Source organism: Marmota monax, unplaced genomic scaffold, assembly GCF_021218885.2.
Source record: "Marmota monax isolate L192 unplaced genomic scaffold, Marmota_monax_Labrador192_F-V1.1 WCK01_AAM20220418_F8-fsc00079, whole genome shotgun sequence".
Classification (NCBI taxonomy): domain Eukaryota; kingdom Metazoa; phylum Chordata; class Mammalia; order Rodentia; family Sciuridae; genus Marmota; species Marmota monax.
In genome coordinates, this window is record NW_026694099.1 from 8,024,869 (window position 1) to 8,044,917 (window position 20,049).

The window sequence follows — 20,049 nt, forward strand, 5'->3', positions numbered from 1 at the left end:
TTTTTAATTGACACATAATTGTACAAATTGATGGGGTAAAATGTAATGTTTCCATACCATTAGACACAGCAAGGCAAATACTGCATGATCTCACTCATGTGTGGAATCTAAAAATGTTGGTCCTTTTGCTGGTCTTTGCAGATCTGCCAAGACCTCAGTACATCCTGATCCTGAAAATATGGAGATCAGAAATATACTCCTCTCCAGCTTGACTAGCCCCTGAAGGCAAGCCAGCATCACCCTCACTTTCTGCTTTAAAATTCTCTTTCATTGTTTGCATAAAATTTCCTTTTATTAAGTGTGGGATTTGAAAAGGTTTTCAAATAATTAGTACAGTTAGTCTAAAGGTAAAAAAAAAAAAAGCTAAAAGGAAAACTGTTTGCAATTAGGATTTGCATAATTTCTTTAATGCTGCCTAAGTTATCTACATTTGCAGCTAAAAGTAGGGCAGTATTTTGGATGAAACAAAATGAAATCCATGTGCCTGACCTTTGACATCTCTTCTAAACACCTCAACTTTTTATGGGAACCCAAGTAATTAGATACTTAAATTTTTTTTAAAAAACAATTTTTTTATTTTTTAAAAATCTTCCTTATTATGTGTCAAGTAAACTTAATAAAAACAAGAAGGTTAATATATGAGCTTTCAAACATGAGTCAGGGGATCTTGTGAATCAATTTTCCCCATGGATGGCCCTCACAATCTCACAAATTTGTCAGAAAAATACGCTTCTCACTTAAAAAAAAAGCATGTTTTATGGGTTCCTATATATAACTATAAATTTACACAAATATATACATTGCCTCCTGCCAATTAGTATTCATTTATGAGCAGGGCCCAATAACCCTGATGATAAGTGAAAGTACATCAGTGATGAGACATCCCCAGGAAACCAATGGGAATCTCAGCAAGAATTTAACTTAAGAGTAGGTGGAAGAGACTCATTACTGGCCTGGCTTGTTGCCTTGTTCTGTTTGAAACCTTGATTAAAGAAATAACAAACATGGAATGCTAATTAAACTGTTTGACCAATTTCAATAAACAAGCGGGTCTAATTTGGGGACCGAAGAGAGGGGATAAAACACTACAGCTCTGCTATTCATTTTCTTATACCAGTTCTTGGATTCCTGCTACCAGAGTTCGTGTCCCTAAAGGCCTCCAGATCAGCAGGGTTGCTGATTCTTGGGTAAAGAGAGAGAGAAAATGTGTCAACTTGGTGAAGCTCGCTACAAGCTACAGCTTGCAGGACTCCTCGAGATCACAGCCCATGATTGCAGCCTGTCCTGCTCACGGACTGTCACCTAGTAAGGCATGTTGTAAGTCGTGAAGAATGTGTTTAAGTATAAATAGTCTTGCCTGGCTTGAGCAAGCAAAACTGTTCCTTCAGTTCACTGCACACACAGCTTGGAGGCCAGTGTCCTGGGTGTACCAGTTGTATCTCCACATAAAATGAATGTCAGCAATACCCTAGTATATAATATTGTCTATTAGACAGTGCATAAAGGCCTACACTGTGTGTACATACTGTAGCCACACAGAAAACATTACCAAATGAGCCTGCTTTTAGCCCAATGCCTCATACAGTGGTAATTAAGGAGAACTGCTTTTTGATTTGCAACTATTTGCTGTTCTGCAGGAAAAACAGAGCTTAGACCATCTTGTTCCATTTGTTGTTGCCACGCTTAATCTTCTGATTCATGAGGAATTATTACACCCAACACCTATGGGGAATTTAATTGTTTGGCTCCTACTCCTCTGGCAAGTGTAATTATGGAGGAGGAGGATCTATAGATTAACATTTTTTAAAAGCTTCATCCAAGAAAAAATAAATAAAAGGAGGTGGAGTTTTTTGTAAAAACCTAGTATTGAATAACATCCAGGGTTGAAACAATGCCAGCACTGAGCTTAAGAACAAACATCAATGCCTAAATAGGAGGTCAAACCAGGGCCATGCAGACCAGAAGTTTGATCCCATCACCATTAACCTGAGGATCAGTACACCCCATTTATTCCATGGGTATTTATAGATAATTGGGATACATTCTGCATGTATAGATAAAAATATAATGTGAAGTGGTTTTGAATGAATTGGGGATGAAGTTTTTAGGTCTGTTTCCATTGTGGTTTAATGATAAAGTTCCGTTTTTCAAGGATCATAGATGAATAAGAGAGCTCGGTTCCCCAGATAATTTATAGGGCAAGAAAGACCCAATATTTCACACTATGTCAATAAATTTGCTGCTAAACAGTTGCTGTCAGATACACAGAGAGATGAATGAGAGCTGCAGCAGACACCATGAGGGCCCCATTCACATTCCTAGGACTTTTTATCCAGTAGACTCAGCCACAGTATCAGCACCCCTCTACTGATAACTTTTTCTGGAACTGTGGAGGTCAATTCACCCATAGTGCTAGGGGCCAGTGGCTCTCAAGAGTTGGTGAATAACTGCCCCAGTCCTCTCACCCCTCAGGAGGTATAATTTGCACACGTTTTGTACCTGTCCCAGAGTTTCCTCACAGGATTAAACTTCAGTTGACTACAGTGGTACCTGGCTTAATAACACATCCTTTATTAGCTCCTTTTCCTTCCTTCAACCATTTCCCTGTTTCTCAGCAGGCATTCACTGTGTCTGAATCCTTGTCTCAGGATACACTTCTGAGGGAACTCAATAATGACAGGTACCTGCCCTCAAAGACCACACAATCTGATGCAGAAAATGAGATTGGAAGAGGATCAGAGACAAAATAGCTAGATTGGTTGTATGGTAAATTTAATTATATAGGTGAGCAATACCCTATATATACGTGCCCACATATGTGCACTAATAATTGTTGCAAGGAAAAATAGAGTAGGTGTATTATTCCACTTTAGCCACACCATAAATGTAATACACAGACTAAGTGGCTTAAACAACAGGAATTTATTTTCTCCCAGTTCTGGAGGTTGGAAGTCCAAAATCAAGTTGCCATCAGGGTCAGTTTCTGGGTAGGCTTCTCTTCCCAGCTTATACATGGCTATTTTCTCACTATGTCATCACATGGCCTCTTGTCTATGGACAGAGAGAGAGGGACAGGGAGACTGTCAGGAAGAGGAAGAGAGAGAGCTCTTTCTAGTGTTTATTCCTTTTGTTATAATGACACTGGTTTTATTGGGTTAGGGCCCCATCTTATGACCACATTTAATTTTTTTCTATCTCCAAATATATTCACACTGGGGTTAGGGTTTCATCATATAAATTTTGGAAGGACACAGTTCAGTCCATAGCAAAAAAAGGGAGGGAGATATTTAGTAAAGTATATAAATAAAGCTTATAATCATCAAGCCAGTTAGGAATTTAGCCCTAAAATTTATTCGATATCTTCTTAGAATAGGTACAGCTCTGCAGTAGTTGACTGCCATTTTCTTTGTGAATTTGAATAAATAAAATTTATGATCATGATTCCAAAATAATTATGAGTTTTAAAAATGCCTTTTGGGCTGTAAGTTTTTTCTTTATCGTATTCCTATCATTTGAATAATAAAAAATAAAATTTCTCATATTTAAAAGTTTTGGTTGATAGCAGAAGAAAACAATTTTAACTCTTTAAAGGCATGTTCCTAGGGAGAAAGAATAAGTAAAACTGTGATACCAAAATGCTAAACCAATCCTTAGGAAATCCAGGAGGCTTCAAGGTTGCCCTGTGCTGATGGGCTTCTGAGAACACTGATCTTTTAGGAAAAATAAAATTCCCTGTTTAATTGTTAAGCTGGTTTCAAGGGCTGTCTTCTCTCTCCAGAACATGCTTGGCTGTCCTTCAAACACTGCTCAACATGACCCAATCAGGGAGCTGTATACAGGCCACACATATTCACCCCTCCCTCCCAGGAAATACAGTCCATCCCTTCAGTATAATTATATGGTACAAATAATAGAGGTTTTTGTTAACTGCCAGCTCTTTTTTTTTTGCAAGGCCTATCAAATATCAGAGATGGTATAATGCTATAATTGCGTCTATGAACCTGTGTAACATTTAAACAATGAGTTCTAAAGGTCAAGGTACATGATACACATCCACTGTATTTCTCAGATGAGTCTATAATGTTTTCAATGTGACATAAAACAAAACTAAGCACATACATATGTTTCTCTATGAGATATTAACTTCTTTAGCTATTAAAAAATTCCAAAATATTATTTATTTTGAAAGAATGTTTCATTACTTGTTTGCTTCCTATTTTACTTACTGACATTCTAGAAGGATTTGATTTGACATATGCTTGGTTTAGCTTTTAGTCACCAATGGATGGCACAAAATGCTCTGCTCTGTCAACCTCAGTTGATACTGATCTAACACAGATCATTTGGTCATATCAAGAAAGGATCTCTTGAAAGTTGGATAACCCCAGGACCTAATTCTTGTTTCTATATATACAAGTTTTCATCAAGGCTCTTGGCTTTAATTCCCAGCTCTAGTCCAAGGAAACTGAAATTTACATGTTCAACACAGTTCTCACTCCTATAGTTAGGACTCATTATCTAATTACATATGTGAAATTCCTGTTCAGAAGTCTTCTAGTAATCTGATGGTCAACAGCTGTAAAACTGAGCTCCTAATTTTACCCCACCAGATCTGTCCCAGACATATTACACACTCCATCACAGTTGATAGCAATCCCATCCTCCAGTGGCTTAAACCAAAAATCTGTGAACTACTCTTTATTCTCTTTAAGTCATCACACCCAATCTACAGCAAATCAATTGGTTCTACCTTCAAAAGATATCCAGAATACAACCTTTTTGATTATCACCCTAGGTCAAACCATGACAATCTCTTTCCTGGATTGTTTTAGCCTTTTCACTAGTTTTCCTATTTCCACTTTTGACCCCTAGTCTATTTTCACAACAGCCAAACCAATCTTTCAAGTATGTCGGATCACATCACTCATCTGCTTCTTTTCTCCCTCTGAATAAAATAGAAGATTACAGCATGAGCTGCAAAACGGTGCATGATAAGGCCTCTGTTCTCTGTGTTTCACTCCAACCCAGTCACATTGGTCTCTTTGCTGTTCTTCATACAGAGCTGACAAGCTCCCTCATTAGGACATTAGTACTGCTGTGACTTCTGTTGAAAATTTGCTTGCTCCAGATTTCTCTGTTGCAGACTCCCTTATCTCCTTCAACCCTTTGTTCAAATATCACTGTCACAGTGAAACTTTCCCTAACCAGTCTGTGTAAACTACAACACACAAAACTCTTCTCACACCCCTGATGCCCTTTTCCCTTTTCTGTTTTTTCTTTTATCTCCTTCTTCAAATTATACACTGTATTAATACATTTTTGGTTTATTGACTGTCACTCAGACAGTCAATAAAGGCCCAGGAAGACAAAGAGCTTTCTATTTTTTGTTCATTGCTAATCCTAGGAACCTAGAATAGTGTTCATCAATTATTATTTGTTGAAAGAATTCAATGTCTTTCTCAATTATTTTTTGTCAAAGACATATCACTAGGGATTCATCATAAACAAATAAGTAATCAAAGAGAAAATACCATGGTAACTACAAAATAATATTACATAATAAAGACTTCAACCCGATGAATATTAACTTTTTAAATATCATAATTAATGACATGTCAGATAAAATGTTATCTGGGAATCAAAAGAGATGGGTTAAGCAAGGCAGTTCTTAACTTTACTAATGTCTGGGTTGCTTTTCAATTCTCTAGAGGCAAAGGTTAACATGTAGGCATTTAATTCAGTAAATTGGCAAATACTTTCTGTCAGTAGAATAGATGACCATAAAGATTTATAGTCTCCTTGGACATTAACTCATTTTGGATCTATTCCAGCAATTCATTAAATTCCCCATAGGTACCTGGCTCCTCAAAACTCTTTGGGCCAATACAACATCTTACTGGTTCCTTCATTACTTATGAGATGAATAAAATCTTTGATGTGTTCATTCTATATATCTATTAGCATCATGATTTAGTCTATTCAAAATTAAATTTCAACCTGTTCAATGATCAGCTAAATTTTAACACTCAGGGACTACACTGAAATACTTTAAAGGGCTTTAAAAAGAGCAAAATAAGATTTTCAGCTAGAAAGACAACTAAACCATGTTTACTAACACAAAGATTCAAAGTGATAAAGTTGTCATTCTTCATAAGTTAGCTTATGAATTAATCAACATCCTAACAGAGCCATCAGGCTTTCATTTGCTGTTTGCTTTTTGAAACAATTCTAAAGAGTGCATTTGGAAAAAATATATAGTACTCAGGAAACTAATGAAAGAGAAGACCTCTGAGGAAAGATTACTCTTATCAAATATTAAAATTTATTAAAAAGCATCAAATTAAAAGACATAATGCCGCTACATAAATAAATATGCAGATGGGATTAATAGAAATAATTTCAACTCAGATACTTAAAGGAATTGAGATGAGTTAAAATATAGCAGAAGTGGTGCCTCAAGACTGTGAATCAAAGATGACTCATTAAACAAATGAAGTTGGAAAAACGGGGGGGGGAGGGTAGAATTATGCTGAATTCCTGTATCACATTCTAAACCAAATAGCTTCAAGACTTCATTGTAAAAGATAAAATCATATACATACTATAAGAAAATCTAGGAGAAATCCTTTATATCCTTGAAAATAGCGACCAAAATTCAGAAGCCCCTCCCCAAAATAACTGGCAAATTTAAGCATCTTTTTAGTGTTTCGTGTGTGTGCGTGCACATACGTGTGTGTGCTCCCGTATGCCTGTGTGTGTGTGAAAGAGAAAGAATTTTCCTCCCACATGTAAAACCTACCATACAGGGCTGGGGATGTGGCTCAAGCGGTAGCGCGCTCGCCTGGCATGCGTGCGGCCCGGGTTCGATCCTCAGCACCACATACCAACAAAGATGTTGTGTCCGCCAATAACTAAAAAATAAATATTAAAAAAAAAATTCTCTCTCTCTCTCTCTCTCTCTCTCCCCCCTCTCTCTTTAAAAAAAAAAAAAAACCTACCATACACAAAGTAGAAAGACAACCAATAAACCTAGAAAATTTTCATCTCGTAGCATAGATAACCTGCTAATCTCCCTTGTGTTTTTTAAACTTTCATAAATCAAAAAGAAAGACAACCCACTAGAAAAATAGACAAAGTATAATAGCCAGCTCACAGAAAGAAGAAAATCAAGTTACTCTTAAATATCAATCTTTAAACTTACTCTTTATAGAAAGATAAATGCAAAATAAAACTCCCCTAGCTAGCAATTTTTACTTATATTGGCAAAAACACAGATATTTGATAATATTCAATTTGCAAGGCTATGGAGAAAACAGGCACTTTTGTCCATCAGGAGTATAGACCTATTGGTAGGCTTTGTGCTCTGTGGAGAGCAATCTGACAATACCTATCACAATGACTTGCATCCTCTGACCCCTTGGTGTCTTTCTGGGATCTATCCTACAGATGTAGTTGCATGTGTGCAAAATGGTGTCCGTACAAGTTCAATCACAATAGCAGTGTTTAAAATGGAAACAACTTGAATGTCCATCAGTGAAGACTGGTTTAAACAAATTAAAAACCATGGTACAGCCAAATTACAGAACCCCAGGCAACCATAAAAGAAAAATTAGGAAGTTATATATGTAATGAGATGGAAAGATCTACCAAGATTTAGATGAAAAGGCAAGTGGGGAAAGTGACCCAAAAAGTATAAAATACTAACTTTCATGTACAAAGAAGGAAAACTGGGAATATCTTCGTATGTGCCTATATGTGCAAAAAGCTACTTTGAAAAGATTGTCAAGAAACTAATGACAATAGGTGAACTGTGACATTCAGATCTACTGCTGAATGCTATCAAAGAACTGAGTGGACTTGTGGCCCCAGCTGCATTCCCTCTGAATCTACCACTACATTTGTGCCAAGGACACTTCCACAGGCTGCTCTCAGACAATGACTGAGAAAGATTAAGGTACTGAGACAAGCCCATACCAGCAAGCCATGGCTCTCCTCTTGCAAGAGACTCCCCACTGGCCTGGCCAATCTTTCTTGGAACTATGCTGCAATTGCTATTCCTCCTACCCAATCCTATTTCCTTCTCTATCCACAGGTTTCTGATACGCACATTGAATCCCATTTTGCTAGCTGCATATCAGAAGCACAATTACCTTTTAAAGGGTAGGAGATGAAGAAGATATTGGATTAGTGTCTTTATTTTTGAAACTTATAAACTTTTCATACAGCCCCAAATCAAATCTAAAGTATTCTCTTACAATGCTTTCCAAAGTGTTATCCCCACATCTCCTACATTTGTCTCACCCCGGATCCACTAAAAATATTTGTTTATTGGAAGACCCAGAATCTGCACGTAAAGGTCCCCAGGTGATATGAAACACGGAGCCAAAGGACTAGAGGGTTAAATTATATAGTGAGCACGGACGGGGCCAAACTATAAACACATAAGGTGAACCGAAAGAACCAGAATGGCATCATACTTAATCATCAATTAAACAATGCAACTCATCTAAACAAAGAACATGAGGGATGGGGGGGAGGGGAAACAAATCCAAACAAAAAAACCTAGAAAGAAGGACCAAGCACCCAAACACAGCTCTTCTAAGCAGTCTTCCAAGACACAGGAAACAGTACTCTAAGGTCCTCAAGCATCGTTTTCCCACTGAAGGAATCAGTCCTCCCCTAAGGATGGTTCCATAATTTCCCATTGCCATTAAACATTAAATAACCTCATTCTGTTTATTTGATATTCAGCCCACCAGCCAACTTTTTAAATCATAATTTGGGCCCCCACGTAGTTCTGTCTATTGGAAAAGATTGGTAATTTCTAAAGAAAAAGAATTCTACTCTATCCTATAAAAGCACAAAAAACACTGATTGGACACATAATTGAACTTATTTAATTATGTCATTCTTTTTTTTAATTTGGGTTTTTTTAAGTTATAGGTGGATACAATGTCTTTATTTTACCTTATGTGGGGCTGAGAATCAAACCCAGTGCCTCACGCATGCTAGGTGAGCGCTCTACCTCTGAGCCACAACCCCAGCCCTAATTATGCCATTCTTTTACTCACTATTCATTTCTAGAAATGCTTGTATTTACATTTTTATTCTTTCAGTACCTGAGCTATGATGTTTCAATCAAAAATCAGTTCTAGAAGGCCCTTGCTTATCATTTTATTGCCAATCTTGTTTTACCAAAATAATGTCTAGAAAAATCTATCATATTAATTAGGAATGCTGGAGTTTTATTTTTATTAAACATATAAACCCACAAAGTTAACTTTGGTTTTGGAACAATTGTTTTGAAGTGCACATTATTTTAATTGTTTGGTATTACTTTCATGAAAAAAAAATCATAAGCAGTGTTTTGAAGGTTTTCTTTTCATGAGACATTCTGAATCACCCAACTAGTGGGAATCTTGCTATTGGTATCAATTGCATGGCTGCCCTTAGCTATAGCATCTGCTTTCAGTTTTTGCAGTTGACTTTCCAGAATAACTAGGAAAGTGTAGCTACACAGCTTTAACTTCTAATTCCAACTTCATTACTTAAAACATTGGTGTTAGGATATCTTGTGCTTTGGCTCAACAAAAATTATCGTATTTAATGATTTCTTGGGCCACTATACTCTGAATCTTCAGAGGTTTTCAATGACCTTGTTCCCTCTACTGTGGTAGTGGGGAAGGTAAAATAATGTGCTGTGTTTATAATTGAATTTGGAAGGAGAGGGAAGAGCCAGGGGGAAAATCTCAATATGCCTCTAGTCTGCTTTTCATTCTTAATACTTGCAAATAAAATCTGTGATGTAGGATGGAATTCTTATCGAAGTGCTGTTCTCATTTTGTTTTTGGTTTGCATGCTAGTTTCAGCTGTTTATTGCTGTTTTCAGCAAGAATTCAAGAAAGAGAAAGAAAGAATGGAAACTCAAACAAAATGACTAAACTGTAATACAAAGATAATGAACTCCAGTGCAACAGAATAGGAAATGAGAACATTGGGATGCTGTTAGCCATAAAGAAGAAAAAAGAGTTTATTTCCATACTTTTGAAGCATTCTTTGGAAACAAGAAAAACCTAGAAATACAGTTAACCCAGTTACTGTCGGTGCAATTCTATTTTCAAAAGAAAGTCACACTTACATTTTAAATAGCGATTTTATTTTATGAGAAAGGGAAAAGATGGGAGTGAGATGAACATTAAAACCCCATAAAGCATGATGATGATGAACCAGTCATAAGACTGTTTCAGATCTCCTTTCACCTCAACTTTTTGAAATGAGTATTTCTAGTTCTTAGCACTGTCCACTTTATCAGCCTGGCAGAGACCTGAGGGTTAGCAGGATTTGCTGCCAATGGAATTCATATGCAAAACAGAACTGCCTGCTTTCCAAAGGAAAAAAAATGAAATATATAATTATAGAAAGTAAATAAAAAGCATTGAAATCCTTAAGATGATCTTCACACATCCTTCAGCTAAGATTTTAAATTTGATCAAATATATTTAATGAATAAAATTGCTTTTTATAGTTATTTTCTTATTATCATAAAGGTGTTTAGAGAAAATTATTTATGAAATCTCTCTTTTTTTTGTCCTAACCCAGCAAACTAAACATGTTCCATTTATTTTTAAATGAAGTGAAAATTAGCCAGGTGTGTTAGATAAGCTTTCTATACACAGGTCTAAATATTGACAAAGGGAGATGTGTCACTGGAAAAATCATCAGTCTAGCAATTATCACGTTAGCATGTTAAGTGGAAAAAGATGTGAAACTTCCAAATGTGTCAATACAGATTATTTCATTTCCACTAGCTATCAGCTATACTGTGAACATCAGTTCTTTAATGTACACTGAGCAAGCAGTTCAGCTAAAGAAATTTTTCCTCTGGGCCTGGCGGGGGAAAAAGCACAAGGTCTTGAGTGAAATCACATATGTTTCTAGCTACTGTTTCAAATAACCCAAAAGAGAGGAAAGGGGTACAAATGAAGACAAAAGTATTTTTGTGCATTGTTTATTTTTATAAGAACTGCATTTGGACTACTCCTTCATTGGGTTATGTGAGTGTTTCACACAATTCTCATCAGTCCCTAACCCACAGCACTTTCAGAAAATAGAAGCACCTGCAAAATCAGATCACATTTCTATACTATGATATTAATAAAATACACAGTATCTCAGTAATAATTACCTTGTTATACATTTTAGATTCCTATGAATGATACTTGAAGGTTTGAGAAATGCTATTAATTTTTGGTATTAAGAAAAGGATACACACACACACATATATACATGTATATATATGAATTCTGGCCATATGAAAATTCTTTTTATCATGAGGTGACAGAGTAAGCAGATAGGACAAGCTCTCCCTGCTAGAACATGCCTAAATATATCCCTTGGGTGGGGTTCAAGACACATTCCCCCAACTTTTGGCACCTTGGCATTTGAGGAAACAGCAGAAACAAGAAGACCTCTCTGATTTTCTTCTGCCCCTCTAACCTGAAGTGGGCCATGAAAGAATTCTCTGACTTTCTTCCTAAGTAGGTCATAGAGTCCCATATGCCCTCTGGAAGAAAGGTACATCATACTAGGATACAGAGAATAATCTTAATAGGACTTTCTGAGACCCCCTCCCCCAGTTTATTAATTAGATTACACCCCCATTTGTCCAATCATATTTTCCCACAAGTGTCCATTTATTTATCAATCTTAGCATAAAATATCTTCCTGTTTCTTTGGGTGCTCATTTCTGAATGAATGCTTGTATCACAAAACCTGTATTTTAAATTTTTGTTATGCTTGTCTGTTGTTTTTGTGTCTTTTGTTATATGGGACTCTGTTATAAATCTAACAATGGGTGAGGAAAGAAATTTTTTCTTTCATACCCTCAATGACACATTGAACTCTCTTCTTTCCACTTTTTTATTTTTATAGTCATATCTTTCTTCTTTCTGGGCCCTGAATGGCAAAAGTATCTACTAAACCACTGCTCCATCACTTACTTGATCATCATGTTGCTGCTAATCACAACTTTTCCCTGCTTTCACCAAACCCCTATATTCTAGCAGTGTAAAATCCCTAAAAATCTGGAGGTAATTCTCTGTGTTCAAGAGCAGAATGTTTGAATTCCCCATTGAGTTTTCTGGGGCAGGGGGAGGGGGCAGATATATAAATACACATATATACTATTTTCTGAAATTTTGTTTTGTTTTAACTTCATATTTGGTTACCATATTGGTTGTTGGGGCTCAAAATGATATCCCAAGGACTGATGCTTTGATCTGCTGAGAGACTTTAAAAGCTGCCTCATCTCAAATTCCCACTGATTTTCCCTAGTTTCTCTCCAGCCTCACATAGGGGAGACTTTCTGCAAAGTATCCTTATTTTTCTAACCAACCCAGCAAAAGAAAAATACAGTGCCTTCAGTTTTCTTATTGAAATTTCAAAAACCAGAGAAAATTAAATTCATATTGCAAGAAGACAAAATTGTTCAACACACCTGGACAGACTTTTGTTGTACAGTATTGTTCTCTCTTCTGGTTTCACTCAGTATTTTAAAGTGAATTATTTACAAACCAATGTCTCTTCTGTAGTCCTTTCCCAAGGCCACTTTTTATACAAGTCTATTGAATTCCCCTATAAACCATTTACTATCCCCCTAAAAATTGTCTAGGTTCCCTCTTCTCTACCTACCCAATGGAAAGCTCTCTACAAGCTTCTGAATCATGTTGGTCTAATGAGTAATTACACTTGTATTAACTCTATGCATGTTTATATATTTGGATCTTTTTTCTCCTGTTAATCTTCTTGCTGTCAATTCATTTCAGTGGACCTTCAGGGGAAGAAGAGACTTTCTCCTCATTCCTTGTCTTCATTTTGTAATCAATTTACTTGCTCCTTGTTTTACACCTGTGTCTCTGCTTGAAATATCTCCCTTAAAAAGTCACCAATTACTTTGTCATCACAGAATCTAAAGGTATGGGAGGGTAACTTTTTCTGCAGCATCAGACCTCATTGGCTTACTTTCTATTCCTTTCCACACTGCAACACTACACTCTCCTGGCCACTCCTGTTTTCCTATACCTCTCATTTCCAGAAAGTGAGAATCTCCACAATTCTGTTCTTGGTTCAGTCCTTTGAGTTCCACCAAAACTTCAACCATTCCCACAGCCTCAAGCTTACCTCTATTGTGACTTCAAAATGTCTATTTCTGACTTCCAGCCTCTCATAGATAAGAAGCCATATTTCCAACTATTTTAAAAGTTTACACTCCAATAAACTGGGAAACCTAGAAGAAGTGGGTACATTTTTAGACACATAAGATCTGCCAAAAATGAGTAAATAACAATGAGATAGAAGCAATAATAAAAAGCCCAGGACCAATGAGTTTCCCAACTAAATTCTACCAGACTTCTAAAGAAAAACTAAACCCAGTATTCCTGAAATTATTCCATAAAGACAGTATCACTCATACCAAAACCAGATAAGGACACATCAAGGAAAGAAAACTACAAACCAATACCCCGATGAACTTACATATAAAAATTCTTAATAAAATATTATCAAATTGTATTCACTCTATATTAAAAAATTATACAGCATGACCAAGTTGGTTTTATCCCAGCAATGCAAGGATTGTTTAACATATGTGAATCACTAAATATAATTTACAACATAATAGAATTAAGGACAAAAATTATAATTATCTCAATAGATGTGGAGAAAGCCTTCAACAAAATTCAGCACCCACTCATGGTTTAAAAAAAAAATGAAGAAACTAAGGATAGAAGGAACCGACTTCAACATCATAAAGGCTATATACAACAAGCAAAGCCAACATCATGGTGAATGGGAAAAAACTGAAAGAGTTGCTTTTAAAATCTAGAAGACAAGGATGTCCACTGTCATCACTTCTATTCATTATAGTACTAGAAATCTGGGGGAAAGGGATAAAGATAAGAAAGAAAGAAGTCAAATTATCACTGTTTGCAGATGATATGATCCTATATTTAGAAGATCCAAAAAGCTTCACCAGCAGAATGCTTGACCTAATAAACAAATTCAATAGCCCAACATGTTGGCACACACCTGCAATTCCAGCAACTTGAGAGGATGAAACAGGAGGACTGCAAGTTTGAAGCCAGCCTCAGCAACTTAGTGAGACCCTTAACAACTTAGCAAGACTGTGTCTCAAAAAAAAACTTTTTTAAGGGTTGGGAATGTAGGTTAGTGGTAATGTGACACTGGGTCCAATCTTTGGTACCAAAAAAAAAAAAAAAAAAACCACACTAAACTTTATTTTAAAGAAAAAAAATTCAGCAAAGTATTGGGTTATAAAATCTATATAAAAAAATTAACAGCTTTCCTATATTCCAACAATGAATCTGCTGAGAAAGTAATTAGTAGGAAAAAAATTCCATTTGAAATAACCTCAAAAAAATACCTAGGAATAAATCTAACCAAGGAGGTGAAAGACCTCTACAATGAAAACTATAGGACACTGAAGAAAGAAATTGAAGAAGACACAAAAAGATAGAAAAATCCTCCATGTTCATAAATAGGCAGAATTAACTTTGTCAAAAAGGTCATATTACCAAAAGCAATATAAAGATCCAATTCAATTCCCATAAAAATACCAATGACATTCTTCATAGTATTAGGGGGAAAAAAGTCCTAAAATTCACTTGGAAAAATAAAAGACCCAGGAATACCCAAAGCAATTCTAAGCCAAAAAGCAAAATGAAGGCATCATATTACCTGAGTACAAATTATACTGCAGAGCTATAGTAACAAAACCTGCATGGTACTGATACATAGACCAATGATACAGAATAGAAGACACAGAAACAAACCCACATTGCTACAGTCATCAGATCTTTGACAAAGTTACCAAAAACTTACAGCCTCTTTAATAAATGGTGCTGGGAAAACTGGTTATCCATATATAGAAGAATGAGAGTAATTTCTTATCTCTCACGCTGCACAAAATTCAACTCAAAATGGATCAAATACCTAGGAATTAGAACAGAAACTATGCAACTCCTAGAAGAAATCATAGGGTCACTACTCCAACATATAGGCACAAGCAATAACTTTCTCAACAGAAAACCTAAAGTTCAAGAAATAATGCCAGGAGTTAATAAGTTTTTTAAAAACTTCTGCGCAGCAAATGAAACTACTAAGAATGTAAAGAGAGAACATACTGAATGGGATAAAAATTTTTGCTAGCCACCCTTCTGACAGAGGATTAATATCAAGAATATATAAAGTAATCCAAAACACCAAAAAAAGCCCACAAATAACCCAATTAATAAATCAATAAATTAACCAAACAGTTCTCCAAAGAAGAAATAAAAATGACTCAACATCATTAGTAATTAGGGAACTAAATCAAAACTACACCAGAATTTCATCTTACTCCAGTTAGAATACCAGTCATCAAACAACAAATGCTGGAGAGGATGGATAGGAAAATGAATACTTTTACACTGTTGAAATTGTAAAGTAACACAGCCACTATGGAAATCAGTATGAAGTTTTTCTCAAAAGACTATGAATGAAACGCCATATGACCCAGCTAAACCCTCCCTGGTATTTATCTTCAAGAATTAAAGTCATTATACATGTATACCCATGTTCATAGCACACATTTCACAATAGCCAAACTATGGAATCAGTCTAAGTGTCCATCAGTGGGTGAATGGATAAAAAAAATTGGTGTATATATACCCAGTAGAGTTTTATTAAGTCATAAAGAATAAAATTATGTTATTTGAAGGAAAAATGGATAGAACTTAGGAATATTATATTAAGCAAAATAAGCCAAACTTAGAAAGTCAAGGGTCATATGTTTCTTCTCATATATGGAAGCTAGAAAGGAAAAGGGAAAAGAAAGGTGGGGGGGAAATCTTATGAAAATTGAAGAGTAGAGGAAGAGGACTAGTGGGAGGGAGGAGGAAAAGGAAAGGGGAAACATATTGACAATTTGGAAAATGATATTGACCAAATTATATTGTTGTATTGTATATATGTAGAAATATGTAGCAAAGTATTCCACCATTATAAACTACAATGCACCAAATAAAAAATGGGGGAAAAAAAGAAACCACATTTCCAAATGCATAACAAGAATCCCTCCCTAAGTATCTTTCTAGCATCTCAAATCAGTTCTATCAAAAAAAAAAAAATGCATCATCAACCTACCCCTCCAAGTAGCCTTCTACAACTACATCTTTTAACAGGACCACCAAATCACACAAATCTGAATTTTGTCATTATGAACTCATAGGTACATTTCCCTTAAGCCACAAATTACTAAGATATGAATTCTTAAACTCTGATATCTTTTCATACTCTTTCCACCATTCTAGGTCAAGATTTCCTTCATTTGCATGGACCTGTGGTCGTCAAAATTTACAGGCAGTATTAGAATTCCTGTGAACTTGTTAGAAATACAAATTCTCAGGCTCTACCTCAGACTCTTTGCATATAAAATTCTGGGGGTGAAGCCAGCAAAGTGATTCTTAGCAAGATCTCCACATGATTCTCATGTGCACTAAAATTTAAGAACCTGCATTATCAGAGTTTACTGTTGCAGATTAATTTGGATTGGCTTTCCTGTCTCCAGTCTCTTTCATTTCCATGCCCCACTAAGGATTACTTTCCTAATAAATAACTCTGATCATGCCACTTCCTTTATAAATCATGTGGCCCTTTATTATCATTAAAGAACCATCATTTGACCCAGGTATCCCACTCCTTGGTTTATACCCAAAGAACTTAAAAACAGCATACTACATCGACAGAGCCTCATCAATGTTTATAGCCGCTCAATTCACAATAGCTAAACTATGGAACCAACTTAGATGTCCTTCAGTAGATGAATGGTTAAAGAAACTGTGGTATGTATACACAATGGGATATTACTCAGCCTTAAAGAAGAATGAAATTATGGCATTTGCAGGTAAATGGATGGAGTTGGAGAATATCATGCTAAGCAAAATAAGTCAATCTCAAAAACCAAAGGCCAAATGTTTTCTCTGATAAGCAGATGCTGATCCATAATGTGGGGGTGTTTAGGGAAGAATGAAGGAATTTGGATTGGGCAGAGGGAAGTGAGGGGAGGGAAGGGGGTATGGCGGTGGGAAGAATGGTCGAATGAGATGGATATTATTACCCTATGTACATGTATGATTGCAGGAACAATGTGACTCTGCATCTTGTATAACCAGAAATGAGAAGTTGTGCTCCATTTGTGAACAATGAGTTGAATGGATCACATTTTATCCATATGTGTGTGTGTGTGTGTGTGTGTGTGTGTGTGTGTATATATATATATGATACATATGTGTGTATATATATATATATAAATATGTATCTCTTACATTTTAATACATATATATCACATTTTATTCACTCATCTTTCATGTATAACTAATTAGAAAATTTTAAAAAATAAAGAGAAAAAATAATAAAAGCCAAACTCCTCATCATGATGTCTCAAGATAAAACAATCAAAAAATGGAATAGAACTTCCTTATCTTGACAAAGCACATCTGTAAGAAACCTGTAGCTAATATCATACTTAATGATAAAAGACAAAACACCCTTTCCCCAAGATTAGGAAGTAGCTGAGATATCCACTCTCACTATTCTTATTGAATAAGAAGCAATTAAAGGAATACAGATTGGAAAGAAATAAGTAAAATTGTCTTCATTCACAGTTGACACGATCCTAAGAAACCTTTAAAAAGTTACTAGAACTAATAAATCAACCTAGCAAGTTCACAGGATACAAAGCAAATATACAAGAATCACTATTTTACTTCTACATAGTAGCAATAATCAATATAAAAATGAAACTTAAAAATAATTCTATCCTTTTTATTGGTATATATTAATTATACAGGATGGCAGATTTCATTGTGACATATTTATACATGCTTATAACATTGTTTGATCAGATTCATTCCCATTACCTCCCCTTCCTGTCCCTCTCTACATTACACTTTCTCTACACTAATGATTTCTGTTTTATATTCATGATGCCCTTTTTTTTCCTTCCTCAGATCCCACATATGAAACAAAACGTGTAATGTTTGTCTCTCTGAATCTGGCTTATTGCACTTAACATAATGCTTTCCAGGCCCATCCATTTTCCTGCAAATAACATAATATTATTTTTCTTTATGGCTGAAATAGATAGATAGATCATATTTTATCCATATGTGTGTGTATATATCTTACATTTATATATATATATATCACTCATCTCTTGATGGGCACCTAGGATGATTCCATAACTTGGCTATTATGAATTAAGCTGTGATATATGTAGGCATACATGTATCACTAGAGTATTCTGACTTTAATGCTTTGGGGTAAATACAGAGAAGTGGTATAGCTGTATCATATAGCAGTTCCATTTTAGGTTTTTTGAGGAACCTCCATACTGATTTCTGTAGTGTCAGTATTAATTTACATTCCCACCAAAGAGTATAGATGGGTTCCTTTTTCTTCACATTCCCATCAGTGTTTGTTTTATTTGTGCTATTCATGATTGTCATTCTGATTGGAGATGGAATCTCAGTGTAGTTTTGATTTATATTTTCCTGATGGCTAAAGAGGTTGATCATTTTTTATATAATTATTGGTCATTTGTAAAGCTTCTTTTTTTTAAAAATATTTTTTTTAATATTTTTTATTTTTGGCGGACACAACATCTTTGTTTGTATGTGGTGCTGAGGATCGAACCCGGGCCGCGCGCATGCCAGGTGAGTGCGCTGCCGCTTGAGCCACATCCCCAGCCCTGTAAAGCTTCTTTTGATAAAGTCTGTTCATTTCATCTGCCCATTTATTAAATGGGCTATTATGTTGAGTTTTTCGAGTTCTTTATATACTCTGGATATTAAACCTCTGTTAGAAGAGTAGCTAACAAAGTTTTCTCTCATTTTGTAGGGTTTCTCTTTACACTTCTGTTCCCTTTGCTAGGTAGAAGCTTTTTAATTTGATGTCTTTCCATTTATTTGTTCTCGTTATTATTTCCTGAGCTATAGGAGTCCTATTTAGGAAATCATTGTCTTTTGTTTTAGTCAGATTTTGCACTGCTGTGACTGACCTGACAAAAATAATTTTAGAGGAGGAAAATTTCACTTGGGGGCTCACAGTTTCAGAGGTCTCAGTCCATAGACAGCCAGCTCCATGAGGTTCGAGGCGAGGCAGAACATCATGACAGAAGAGTGTGGTAGAGGGAAGTGGCTCACATTAAGATCAGGAGAGAGAGAGAGAGAGAGAGAGAGAGAGAGAGAGAGAGAGAGAGAGAGAGAGAGAGACTGACTCCATTTGCCAGATACAAAATACATACCCTAAAGGCACTCCCCCAATGTCTACCTCCTCCAGACACACCCTACCTGCCTTCAGTTACCACTCAGTTAATCCCCATCAGGAGATTAATTCACTTAATTAATTCAGATTAATTAAGGCTTTTATAACTCAATTATTTTGTCTCTGAATGTTCCTGCATTGTCTTACATGTGATATTTTGGGGAACACCTAATATCTAAACCAATAACATTCCACCCCCGCCCCCCCAAAACTCATGCTCATCTCACAATGCAAAATACATTTATTCAATTTCCATGAGTCCACATGGTCTCAATAGTTCAAGCATTGTCCAAAAGTTCAAGTCCAAAGTCTCCTCTGGGACCCAAGGCAAACCTGCATCATGACCTGTGCAAGCAGGTTATCCCACTAGTCTCTGCTCAAAGAATTTTTACTTTTACTCATTTGAGCCTAATATAGGTGTGGTCTTGCCAATTCCTGAGATGCCCTCAAGCCATATTTCTTATTGTCTCTGGGAAGTCTTCAGCATTTCTTTAGTAGCAGTAATGTCTTTAAAAACTGCAACTTCCTTAACTCCCACCTTTCAAGTCCAAGTTTTTCAAAAATCTTTTCCCTGCTTTCTGCTCCTGAATATGAAGGCCACCAGAAATACCCATGCCATTACCTGAATACTATACTGACTAGAAATTTCCTCCACCAGATTAAGAAGCT